A 14,557-nucleotide genomic window follows, 5' to 3' on the forward strand; every position below is an offset into this window, starting at 1 on the left:
TTCTCAGGTTCATTCTTGATTGAAAGCACAAGGGTTTTGGGGAGATTTTTGCTTGTTTGTTTGTGTTTTGTTTTTTTGAATCAGACGATGCTCTCAGCTGGAAGGCAGAAAGTCCCATGGGGCTCACCACGTGAACAAACATCTTTCGTCCAACTGGAATTCAGAGCCTTGTCCACATCTGTGATTTCTGCTACTGCAGAAGACCAGGCAACAAGGGTTGGATGTGCAGACTTAGGAATGCTTTCAATTGACTTTTTGAGGGAAAGATTACTTTGCAAGCTGTTCAATTTGCTCCCAAGTTGCAAACTCTCCCCCTCCCCACCCCAATCACTCTCCCATTTCCCCACTGCCATTAGTCTCCATTTCCATTATTCCCTCCCTGGGGCCTCTATAAAGATAAGCAATTATTTTCAGCTTCAAGCAGGATGCTGCTCCTTACAGGACCTCCAAATACCATAAGTCTGGGAGAACGTGGATGATTTACAGAGCCACGAAACCTGGCAGATACCCTGGGATACCAAGGGACTAATGAGCATAATTTTACTAGTCATAGAGAAATCTGTAAGACAAAAAAGAGGAATCAAGCCTCTCCCTCTCCTGTGGAGGAATCTGGTTGATTCTTTTTTTTCCCCATTGGCAGATAATTCCACCTTTAGATGCCTACAAACAAGACAAAACTATTTTTGTTTTGTGAGTTCTGGTATTTTCTAACTCATACTGTAGTGATTCCTGGCCAACATCAACAATGGACTGAACTCCCTGGGTTTGCATTATTTCCTGGATCCCCAGGGGGCTCTGCCTGTCAGGTTCTACTGAGGACCACTGGATGCTGTTAGGACATAAATGCTCAGCCTACAATGTTGCTCCTAATTCTCAGCCGTACTATTCAGCTTCTCACCCTGTAATGGGAATAGCTACCTTCCCAACTTGCCTGTACTCCAGTTTGCCACACTTCAGGGACTGCTTTTGTGTATGGCACAGAATTCTGAGGTTCTATGTTCATGGGCTTTTTTATTCTTTTGGTAGATTACTGATATATTTTAGAGGAGATGACTTGGGTCTGTTTTGTCTACCAGTTGAATTCAATTCAGCTTAACAAGCATTTATGAAATCCTTGCTAAGGACAAAGATAAAAGCTTCAGAGGTTACATAAAAAGTTAAGACATAGTTCACAATGTAATTGGGTCAATAATTCAAGCACAAAAGAATGTAGCACAAAATAGAGTAAGATAGAGGTCTTAGGATGCATAAAGCATTGTTTCTTTACTATGATACTGTTAGAAGTTGGCCCTGACGGATGGGATACTGATGAGAAAAGGGATGAACAACAGAAAGCAGGAAATGGGCTCTATCAAACATTTCTACAATAAATAAGCCTAAATTTGAATTGTGAAAGGACCCTGTGCCCCTCTGGCTACACTGGGACTCTCTGGATAGTGCTGTTTGTGTGGTCTATCTGTTTTCAGGGTATAAGTGTGAAGGAGCCATTATTTCATGTTTTAAGACTTTTATTTTTTTTTAGAGCAGTTTTAGGTTCACAAAACAAAATTGAGAGGAAAGTACAGGGATTTTTCAACATGCCCCCTGCCCCCACACATGTATAGCTTCCCCCATTATCAGCATCACTCACCAGAATGATATATTTTTTACCAGGGATGAACCTATATTGACATATTATAATTACCCAAAGTTCATAGTTTACATTATGGTTCACTCTTGGTGTTGTATATTCTATAGATTTGGACAAATGTTTAATGACATGTATTCATCAATATAATATCATTCAGAGTATTTTTACTGCCCTAAAAAAACCCTGTGCTATGCTTATTCACTCCCTGACCCCAGAAACTGCTGATCTTTTATGGTCTCCATAATTTTACCTTTTCCAGAATATCATATAGTTGGAATTATATAGTATATATCCTTTTCTGATTGGTTCTTTCACTTACTAATATATAGTTAATATCCTTCTATATCTTTTCATAGCCTGATACCTCATTTCTTTGTAGTGCTGAATAATAGTCCATTGTTTGGATGTACCACAGTTTATTTATTCATTCACCTACTGTAAAGGAAACACTCAGTTTTTCCCTTCCTATGAAGGAAAAAACTCACCTCCTATGTCTGTCCTTCTGCATCTCTCCTGTACTACTCACACCAAACACTTCACTTCTGACACCTCTGGTCACCAAACGTGTGGAAGTTTTTCCTCACGACAATGAGCAAATACCTAATACCAGCTGGGTGAATAGGAGGTGCCATGGTACCTCTCAGGATTCTGCCTTGATCAATGCAGGCAGTAAAATGAGGTTTAAAAGAAAGACAAGAGGTTCTAGGGGTGGGAATATTACTGAACAGTTGAATATATATGTCTGAAGCTTAGAAAAGGGACTGTGCTAGAGATTTTGATTTGGAAATCACTAACATACAGATGGCAGTTGAATTGATGAGAATGGAAGAGGTTCTGGAAAGAATGTGTAGGGTGAGAAGGGACCACAGTCTAGAGCAAAACACTCAAGAACACAGGATTTTTCCTATTGATCCAGAATTTGCATTAAGCCCTTAGTTTAGGTGTTTGAGATCCTCGAAGGGGCTATTGAGTTGGAAATTTATTTAGTTTGGGTCTAGTGAAATACATATATGTGGTTGTTAGTCATTTCCATGTATACTTAAGTTACTGCTAGCTGTCCTAACATGGGAATGGCATCCTGAATGTTCCTACCACTTATCATGCCAATTGTCACAAAAATTGCAAGAGAATGTGTGGCCAGAGGACATGTAATGGTATAAACATAGCAATTGGCACTAGAAATGCATAGGTAGCAAAGAAATAAAACATGAACTATTTGGAGCCGGAGTCTAGCCTATGGAAAATTCCTCCAATTACAAATCATATATGAAAGAAACTTGATTGCGATTTCCCCAAATTTGACAACAGTCCTTAAAATGAGTTATGAAACTGAAAAACTGATTTAAACCTTATCAATAATGGAAACAATTTTTATTAACTATGCTAGAAGACAGATAGGATTATCTTTCTATTATTTCTATAGAAAATACTATAAAACACATTGTTACATGAAGAATCAATCAAAGGTTAAAAGGATATGCAGTCAAAATATACTTAAGAAGTTGTGTAATTACAAACATGTTATGTATATCTGATTCTTGTATGTGCCCTGACCAGGGATTAAATTACAGCCTGGGCGTATCAGAATGATGTTCTAACCAATTGGCTTATCTGGCCAGGGCCCTATCTGAATTTCTTGATGTTTGGTTCTTGTCAGTGTTCTAAAATTCATAATTTATTATGATCTCAATAAAATAAATACAAAAATCATAGAATTAAACTCAACCATATTACTAATTATATCAAATGTAATTGTTCTAACCATATCAAATAAAAAGCTGAGATTGTCAGATCATATAACATGTCAAAAAACAACAACATAGTGTCTACAAGAATCTTAATTTCAATATAAAAAAACTATGTAGAATTAATTAAGTAAGATAGTCCATGGTAACACAAATTAAAATATATCTGGAGTTATATTAATATCAGACACAGTGGATTTCTAAGGAAAGAATATTAGCAGGGATAAAGAGTATCATTTTATAATGATGAAAGGAGCAATTCATCAAGAGGATATAAAAATTCTAAATGTACCTATCAACAGAACTTGAAAATACATGAAGCACAAACCGATACTACTAAAAAAGAAACAAACAAATCCACTGTGGGTGTCAGAGATTTCAATACTTTACTCACAATAATTGACAGATGAGGCAGAAAGAAAAAAATTAGATACATAGAACACTTGAATAACATTATAAACAGAACTAACCTAATTAACACTTACAGAAGATTCCATCCACCCTCAACCAAATATCCATTATTTTACAAACATACATGGAACATTCACTGGATGTAGTAGTTTCCTAAGGCTGCCATAAAAAATAGCATAAACTAGGTGACATAAAACATCAGAAATGTATTCTTTCACCGACATTGGACTGAGGTCCACCCTAAACTAGCATGACCTTGGTTACAGCCGCAAAGACTCTATATCCAACTAAAGTAATGTTCGCAGATACCAGGGGTTTCTTGCAGATACCAGGACTTAAATATATCACTTTGGGAAACACAAGATAACCCACAACACCAGATTAGACCATATTCTTGACCAAAAACCAAGTCTTAATAAACATAAAAGGATTAAAATAACAAAATGTATATTCTCTTAACACAATGGAAGTAAATTTAAAAATCAATAAACAAAAATATATTCAGAAAAATCTCAAAACATTCAGAAATGAAACAACACACTTCTAATAACACATAGATTCAAGAACAAATCATGAATGAAATTAGAAATTAAGGTGAATTAAAAGAAAAACACAACATATCACAACCTGTTGAATTCACCTAAAGAGTGCTTAGGGACATCATAAATTCATATTAAGTGCTTGTAGCATAATATGCTTACATTAGCAGACTAGAAGGGCTTAAAATGAGAGATTTAAATTTGCATCCCCAACAAGTAGAAAGAGCAAATTAAGCCCAAAATAAGCATAAAAAATAAAATTAAAATAGATTAAAATAGAAATCAATGAAATAGAAAACAAAAATAAAAATCAGTGAAATAGCCTTGGCTGGTGTGGCTCAGTAGATTGAATGCCAGCCTGAGAACCAAGGGATCACCGGTTTGATTCCTAGTCTGGGGCACATGCCTGGTTTGTGGGCTTGGTCCCCAGTGGGGAGTGTGTGGAGGGGGGCAACCACACATTGATGTTGCCCTCTTCTCTCTCTCACTGCTTTCCCCTGTCTCTAAAAAATAAATAAAATTTTTTAAAAATCAATGAAACAAAAAATTACTTATTAAAAATGATAAAATTAATAATCTCTAGCTAGAAGGATTAGGTAAAGAAAACACCAAACTCCTTGAAAGACACAAATAACCAAAGCTCACCTAAGAAGAATTAGCTAGCTTAGATTACCCTATATCTTTTTTTAATTGAATTTATAGTTAAATTTCCAAATGCATGCAGGTTTTTAAGAGTTACTATTTGATATCAACATTTTTTCTCTAGTTACTTTTAAAAATCTTCTTCTCATCCTTTGTGTTCTGTAGTCTCCCTATAATGTTGTCTAGCATACTTTCTGGCATGGCACCCATGCTGTTTCCTAAATCTAAGGGTTCATGGCCTTCCTGAATGCTGGAAAATTCAGAATTCCATACTGCCAGAGGTTGAACCTCTGCCATTCACTCCTTTACTTAAGCAGTGTTTGGCTCATTTTTGGTCAATGAATGCAGACTGTATTTAGGCATACAACTCTTACCCAGCTAAAATTCCAGTTCTAAAAGGCCTTTAATTATTGCAGCTCTGTTAAATTTAGGTAGGCTCTTTTAATAAGCCACCAATGTCCTGTCTCTAACTAGTGGAATATGGAAAACTACAATCCTGAAGTAGACACATTTTCTGGCATCTGCTGAGTCCACACGCCTTCTTCAAAACTGCTCTTTCACTCTGAACCTGTGCTGCTCTATTTGTAGCACATTACCTCTTCTCCCTTAATTAAACACATTTACGCAAAGATAAGTGCCTTGCCCAAACTGAGCTCCCTTTCTTAGAATTTAGAATGAGTACACATGAGACTGAGTCACTATAGAAGGAAAGAAGAGAAAGAAACCACAACAAATGAAGCCAAGGCCTTTGGAAAGCAGGACACTAGTGTGAGGACTAGAAATTACAGCTGGTAACACCCTCAGAACTGACACTGTCTTCCTAAAAGGATTATGTTCCACTAGATTTGAATTTCCCGGAAACACTCAATTTACTTAAGATAGGTGGTGTGGGGATATCCTAGGTGAACCAAATAATCAGCACACTGATAGCTGTCCATTTCCTAGTCATAAATCCCCAGTCTTTGAACCTGACAGTGGGAGAGAAACAAATGTTTACTTTCAGAATAGTAGGTTTGTCATAGAACAGAACGTGTTAATTACCCATTAGAATTCTAAACTCAGTGTCACAGACCTTGTTGCAGGTTCAATCCTGTCAGACTGTATACAGGAGGCAACTCACTGATGTTTCTTTCTCCCCCTCTTTCTCTCTCCCTTCCTTTCTCTCTCTCTAAAATCAGTAAACATATCCTCAGGTAAACATTTTTTTAAAAAAGAATGCACTGGAAGGATAATAATTATACATGTTCCTTTTGCTTCCTTTAGATAGTAAGTGTTCAAGTGTTCTACAGTGCAACTGAGGACCACTTCTGGCTCCCAGGTTGATTTGTTCAGTGATCACAGGAGTAGTTTCACTTCCCATTCTTCAGGGACGGTAAGAACAGTAAGTGGAAATAATAATTCCATTTTCTGAATAGGCAAAAGTTTTAATATGAATATGTTGATAGGTAATCTGAGGTCTCAAATGATGGAAAGGAACCAAAGGGTCAAACTGGGAGTCCCAGCAGAACATGGAAGGTGATTATTATCCTGAGAGAATGAAGAATGTCTACTTCTGCTTCTCAGCAGTGTTGCTGGGACTGCAGAAAGGGGTGCTCACACCTTATTGTCAATTCCTGATTATTTCACCAAAGACAGGAGCAATTAGGCCAAGTCATGCACACTTGATGTTGCTTTGAGAATTGGAGTTAAAGGCACTTAATTAGCTTGTATATGCAAACAAAACTCATGCTAAGTTGATATACTCTCAACTGCAGATGAGAATTACATGCCAGGACCACAATAGGGAGTAAGGGGACATTAAAAAAAAAAGCCGCTGGTATAGGAACAGGTAACCTCAAAGAATTCTCTTAAAGAGGATGTCAGTGAGTGCATGCACACACCTAATTCCATCACCCCTCATGCTCAGTTCCATCATTCTCACTAAAGGTTATGCATAAAAAAAGTAATTTAATCGCCTTGTTTTCTTCAAAAGAAAAAATACATAAAAATTTAATTTTTTCCATTTTAAGAAAAAATAATATTTAATCATACTGAATACACAATAGTACTATAAATTACCCTTTTGTCTCAAGTATGGTTCATTAAGGGAGGGGAAAGGAGAAAAGTGAGGGGAGAGGAAGCAATAAAAGAAAAACTTTGTACATAGAGAACAAGAATAAAGAGGAGAAAGGAAGGCAATGAGGGAGGTAAAGAGTAACAAAAAGGAGTCAGATATATCAATAAAGATAAAAGAAACAAACGTTACTGTAACAGGGGGGGATCTGGCCAGATCACGGGGCAGAAGGGCAGGATCCCCGAGGGAGGCAAAAGACTACACTCCCCAGAGTGAGGGAGGGGTTGCAGGAAACCCCAAGGCAGCAGATTGAAACTATAGATGAAACTGTGTGACAGACTTCCATACCCCCAGGGAAGGGTAAACAACTAATACAGCTCCTAACTAAGCTTGCACAGAGCATGCGTGGGCTGAAAAGGTCACAACACAACTGATTCATGGAGATGAGCATGGTGACACCCTGCCCTGGGCAGAGTTGCTGTGTCTTCCTGCATGGCTAGAAACCCTCCTACCTGCATCTGGAACATGGCGGCAGGAGGAGGGGCAGAGACACAGCGTGGGCTGATGTGAGTGATGGACATTAATCTGGATTAGCTGGCAAGTGGGATGCTCCCACAGTGTGCAGGATTTGGGGTCAGAAGATTTAAACGGAGCATGTGGAGTCCCGACCCTTTTCCCCTTCCCCTTGCTAGCCTGGTTGGGGGTCAGTAGCCAAGTTTTCCTGGGCGGACAGGCCCTGAAAACTGCCTGGCCAAGTGACACGCCCTGCACCCCGCCTCACACAAGAGATGGCAGCATTGGCGACTGGCACTGCTCTGTGCTGCCCTGCTCGGCCAGGTGCATGGATGCACCAGCAAGCTGATGACTAGAGGGACAGGGTGCAGGCACTGGGCCAGCAGGCAGAGGCCAGAGGAAAGGGTAGGATGCAGTGAATAGGAAGCCACCATGCACAGACTCCAAAAGTCGCCTGGAGCTGGACTGTGACCAGGAACCAGCTAAGCTGCCTGAATAATCATGCTACAGCCACTTGTGTATCACAAAGGATGGTATTTTTAATTGAGAGAAGGAATTCCAGGCACAGCCTTGAAGCCTTGAACTGATCTGGCAAAGGGTTCAGGGGTTATTTGTCTTTGGGTGGTTTAAAGGGAATGGGTTTTGAGGAAGAAGTGAGTTATTCTTCCAAAATTATAGAGCCTTCAAAAAAAAAAAAAAAGACTCATTTCCTTTTTCACCAAACCTTTACCTCTGGAATTTATGGGTGGCAGGCAGCAGAGCCCCACATGGCTGTATGGTAACATAATGACTGCTGATAACAAACATTTTGGTAAAGACTGAAGTAATAACAAAATACCTCTTCTTTCCCATTCCTTTTGCTTCCTTCTTTATTGAATTTGTAATGCCCTTTCAATTTAAATGTTGCCAATAGGAACATATAAATATTTGGATTTATTTATGTTTTAATTTTTAACTTTTTAAGAATTGTAAAAATGTACTTATGTTGAAATTTTCAAAATCTAACAAAGTATCATTGGACAAAATATGTTAATTCTGCTTCTTGCATCATTTTGAAAGGCATCATGATACAATAATTAAAAAAATTGAAATACAGAAGGAGATGGGGGAAAAGACTTATTTCTTTTTTCACATTCCAAGTTCCTATATCTTTTTCACCAGAAAATGAACTCTGAGCTTGTCTTCAAGGGCATGTCCGTTGTCTCTCTGAAACAAAGGAAGAAAAAAGATTACTGCTTCCCCATGCCTGTTAGTTAAAATTCAATGGAGCTCTTTTCCTTTCTTTCTCTTTCTTTTTCTTCCTTGTATTCTGTCTTTCTTTTTCTTTTCCTTTTCTTTTCTCTTCCTTATGTATGCACTTATTTATTTCTAGCAGTAGATTGAAGGGTCAGACAATTTGTTTCTGTCAAATGAATCTGTCAAAGTGTTAAATCAGATGAGTGGATAAAGGGAAAAAGTTGCTGAAAATGTGGCCGTTGTTCCCCATAGTGATAATTATAGCAACATTACCAAAAGAAAATTTGAAATGATGAAATAAAACTCATAGCAAAGGTCTGGCCCTACAGTGACTTCACGCCTAGTGACTACTCGAAAGGGCTCAACTCTCTGAATTTTCACTTCTAATAGGTCCAATCACCTACCAACTATAAAATCTTATTTCATTTCTGTATAACGACTCTACTACAATGTATAGATGGTGCTGAGATTTTCAGTGTAGCTTCTCAGCTCTGCAGAATAGGACCCCCAGGGTGTCCCCTAGTACCTACTGGTGCTCCCCATGTCAAATTTGTAATAGCCATTGAGTGATATTTTATCTCCTAGGCCAGGGGTGTCAAACTCATTTTCACCGGGGCCACATTAGCCTCACAGTTGCCTTCAAAGGGCCAATGTAATTTCAACTCCTTAACAGTTAAGGAGTAGTAACATTTATACAGTCCGAAAATTATTTTGTCCCTGTGAAGGCAACTGCAAGGCTGATGTGGCCCCCGGTGAAAATGAGTTTGACATCCTTGTCCTAGGCTAATATTTATTTTATTTTAATGAAAGCATACAACTAAGTATAAATTCCTTATACTTTAAACAATATACAACTATGAAACCAAAAGGAATTTATAATTATATACTAAACATAAATTAAAAAATTAGGAAATTTAAATTTGCAACATTAATTTAATTTCATGTATAGTGTTTTGCTGAAACTAGATCTCTGATGTACAAAAATGGAAACTCAGATCCAGTTTTTCTTAAATATATTTATTGATTATGCTATTACAGTTGTCCCATTTCCCCACCCCCCTCACTCCACTCCATCCTGCCCACCCCCTCCCTCCCACATTCCCCCCCTATAGTTCATGTCCATGGGTCATACTTATAAGTTCTTTGTCTTCTACATTTCCTACACTATTCTTACCTTCCCCTTGTCTATTTTCTACCTATCATTTATGCTACTTATTCTTTGTACCTTTGCCCCCTCTCTCACCTTCCAACTCCCTGTTGATAACCCTTCATGTCATCTCCATTTCTGTGGTTCTGTTCCTGTTCTAGTTGTTTGTTTAGTTTGCTTTAGTTTTTGTTTTAGGTGTGGTTGTTAATAACGGTGAGTTTGCTGTCATTTTTACTGTTCATATGTTTTATCTTCTTTTTCTTAGATAAATCCCTTAAACATTTCATATAATAAGGGCTTGGTGATGATGAACTCCTTTAACTTGACCTTATATGAGAAGCACTTTATCTGCCCTTCCATTCTAAATGATAGCTTTGCTGGATAGAGTAATCTTGGATGTAGGCCCTTGCCTTTCATGACTTGGAATACTTCTTTCCAGCCCCTTCTTGCCTGTTAGGTCTCTTTTGAGAAATCAGCTGACAGTCTTAGGGGAACTCCTATGTAGGTAACTGTGTCCTTTTCTCTTGCTGCTTCTGAGATTCTCTCCTTCTCTTTAATCTTGGGTAATGTAATGATGATGTGCCTTGGTGTGTTCCTCCTTGGGTCCAACTTCTTTGGGACTCTCTGAGCTTCCTGGACTTCCTGGAAGTCTATTTCCTTTGCCAGATGAGGGAAGTTCTCCTTCATTATTTGTTCAAATAAGTTTTCAATTTTTTGTTCTTCCTCTTCTCCTTCTGGTACCCCTATAATTCGGATGTTGGAACGTTTCAAGATGTCCTGGAGGTTCTTCAGCCTCTCCTCATTTTTCCAAATTCTTGTTTCTTCATTCTTTTCTGGTTGGATGTTTCTTTCTTCCTTCTGCTCCACACCATTGATTTGAGTTGCAGTTTCCTTCACATCACTATTGGTTCCCTGTACATTTTCGTTTGTTTCTCTTAGCATAGGCTTCATTTTTTCATCTACTTTTCGAACAAATTAAACCAATTCTGTGAGCGTCTTGGTAACCAATGTTTTGAACTGTGCATCCGATAGGTTGGCTATCTCTTCCTCGCTTAGTTGTATTTTTTCTGGAGCTTTGAAGTGTTCTGTCATTTGGGCCATTTTTTTTTTTTTTTGTCTTGGCGCGTCTGTTACTTAAAGGGGCAGAGCCTTAGGTGTTCCCAGGGTGGGTAGGGTAACGCTGGTCGCTGCTCTGTGATGTTGTACGTGGGGGAGGGGCCGAGAGGGAGCAATGGCACCCACTCCACTCTCCACTGGACTTCAATCCTTCACTCTTCCACCCACAATCAAACTGGGCCCCCCTGGTGCTGGCTCCCGAGTGGGTGGGCCCGTGCACGCCCCAGGCCCCTGTGGGTCTCTCCAATGACCTCTCCTGTGAGGCCAGGAGTCTCTCCTGCTGCTGCCCCAACCCCCATGGGCGTTCCCAATCAGAGGTTTGAGGCTTTATTTCCCCTGCACTGGATCCCTGGGTTGCAAGGTCTGCTTCGCTCTCCACTGGTTTGTCCGGTTTATCTGTGCGCGAATGTGGGGCCACAGGGTGCTACCTGCTGCTCTGCCTGCCCCGCTCTCTGCCACTCTGAGTCCAGCCCTCTTGGCTTATCTGTGCATGAATGTGGGGCCACAGGGGCCGCCAGTGGTCAGACTGCCTGCCCCATTTGTCTCACACTCCACCAGTCTCGGTCCCGCCACGGCCACGCGAGTCCTCTCCATCCCGGCTGCCCGTCTCCGCCCCTCCTACCGGTCTGGATGAAAGTTGTTTTTTTTTTCCTTTGGTGTTGGACTTCCTTGCCGTTCGATTTTCCATCAGCTCTGGTTGTGCCAGGAGGCGCAGTGTGTCCACCTACGCCACCATCTTGGTTCTCACCTCAGATCCAGTTTTAAAATATACTCTCTCTAGAATGAGTGTTACCTGGCAGGATTCAGGAGGTGGGGGAGATGGGGAAATGTTGATTAAAGTGTTCAAGCCTTCAGTTATTAGATAAAAAAGCTCTGGGGATATAATGTAAAGTACAGTGATTATAATTAATCATCCTATATTATGTACATGAAATTTGGGAAAAGCATAGACTTTAAGCATTTAATCACACACAAATGAAAAAAAATAGTAGCTATAGGGGGGTGGGCAAAAGTAGGTTTACTGTTGTTTGTGTGAAAATACAATAATTAATAAATAATAATGTCAGAATAAACTCCAAGTTTTGCATCCTCAAAATGATAAACCTACTTTTTCCCACCCCTCTATGTAGTGATGGATGTATTAATTAACCTACTTGTGATAATCATGTCACAAAGTGTATGTATGTGAAATCATCACATTGTACACTTTAAATACAATTTTATTTTTTAATTATATTTCAACAAAACTAGAAAGAATCTGAAAATAGAATATACTTTTTCCAACCATAAAAAGTCTTCTCTAGAATGTATGGAATAAAGCTTAACTCCTTAGCACAGCATTTTATAGGTGCATCCCTTTCCAACATCATGTCCCTTTATATCGCCCACTTGCCTTTCACCAATTTCCAAGTGGATGACTTACCATGACTTGTCATTCTCCCAGAAAACCTCCATTTTTGTGTGTACCTGTGACTTTGCTCATGCTGTTTTTCAGCCTGCAGTCTCTTCTGTCTAGCGACATTCTAAGTTGGCTCTAAGACTCAACTCAATGCCATCTGTTTCACAAAGGCATCTTCCAGTCCCCTGGAATTAAAAACTGCACTTTCCCCTGAGTTTCCAGAGTGTATTGTTCATATCTGTTTTCATGTTGTCTGGTATCATGTTAACTGTTTATAGATCTGTCTAAGGAAAATTATATAATTGAATTTATACAATATAATTTATATAATCTAATTTAAATAAGGTTAACTACACTGTTAACCTTATTTAAAAAATAGTTTTATTGAGATTAATTCACAAGTGTGCGATTGAATAATTTTTTTAAATTTTATTTATTTTTAGAGAGAGGGGAAAGGAGGGAGAAAAAGAGGGAAAGAAACATCAATGTGTGTTTCCCACACACATTGGCTCACGTGGCCCCCACTGGGGACCTGACTTGCAACCCAGGCATGTGCCCAGAGTGGGGATTGAACTGGCAACCCTTTGGTTGGCAGCCCGTGCTCAATCCAGTGAGCTACACCATCCAGGGCACAATTGAATAATTTTAAATATATTTATGGAGTTGTGCAGTCATAGCCATGACTTTTGAACATTTTCATCAGCCCTAAAAGAAATCCTATACTCATTAGCAATCATTTTCCACCCCCTTGCCCTCAGCTATAGAAAAACATTAATTTCCTTTCTGTTTTTATATATTTGCCTATTCTGGACATTTCATATAAATGCATTCATCTAACATGTGATGTTTTGTGTACATGTAAATATTTTATAGGCAGAGATCAAGTCTTATTCATAAAAGGAGGAGTTGATGAGCAGCATCATATGTGCCATAATGGAAAGCGAAGGAGTTTGTAGCCACACAGACCCGAGTTAAAATCTCAGTTCACCTATTTACTGATTGTTTAACTTTGGGCAAGTCATTTTATCTATCTGAGTCTCAGTTTATACACCTGTAAAATGGAAACAACAATTCTTCTCTTGAAAGATGGTTCTGAGAATTAGAAAAAGGATATAATACATTCTTAGAAGAGGTTTCTCAATAAATGTAAACTTTTATTTGTATTTATCTCTGTATTACCACCATAACTGGCATAGTAGATACATATTGATTAACTAATTAATGGATGAGTGATGAAGAATAATAATGTCTCTCCATCAGAGTGCCAATGGACTTTCAGAGGATACTTAAGAGAAAGAGATAGAGCTCCCAGAGCCAAATCTGTCCTGGAATAAACTAGTTTGTTTTGTTTCTCAGCCACTGTTCTCCCTCAGAGAGACAACAGAACCAATACACAAGTCTATGATCTGTAATCAAAGAGGAAGCAATTAAGTTCTGGCTCTGATACTGGCATTCTAAGGGTACTTTGAAAAATCAGCTCATCCACCTCACTTCTAGCTTTCATTTGTATACTTCATCAAGTAATCATATCTGTACCGAATATAGGACAAAAGAAGCCTCAATCACACCTGAAAAATATTTTCCTTAAGATAGAAGAACAATACCATCTTGACGTGGATCCTGGCCAGCAGGATCCATTGTGGTTGCTATATTCAAATACATATACACAGGGACTACAGAAATCCTGTGGGGGAAAGGGGACTGCTCGGCCACTCCCTCAAGAGGGGAGCGCCCCAACTCTTGCCTTGACAGGCTTTTATTGTTTTTCTAGGCCCCTTACATCAAAGAAGGTCCTCCTTTACTATGCAAAGGTTTGTTTTGGGTGGTTATCTTTTGCAGACAAAGGAGAGGGTGTCGTTGAATACCTCAAAGGAGGATATTTGCAATGTAAAGGGAGAAGTGGTCCAAAAGGCTAGGTTCCATACTTGGAAGGTCTAACCCAGATTTTGGGAAGATAAAGATACTCAGTAAACATTTGCTTGCCTCAGCGTGAGGGAGTTTTAGCAAGAGCAAGTCGCATAGCAGTCTAGGTACAATGCAGGCCTGATTTCCCACTGGAGAACTTATCCATGGACGTGGGTCCTGCCCGCCAACCTCGCTCCCTACTGGCTTTTCCCAGTGGGGGC

This window comes from Desmodus rotundus, chromosome 13 (genome assembly GCF_022682495.2).
Source record: "Desmodus rotundus isolate HL8 chromosome 13, HLdesRot8A.1, whole genome shotgun sequence".
NCBI lineage: Eukaryota > Metazoa > Chordata > Mammalia > Chiroptera > Phyllostomidae > Desmodus > Desmodus rotundus.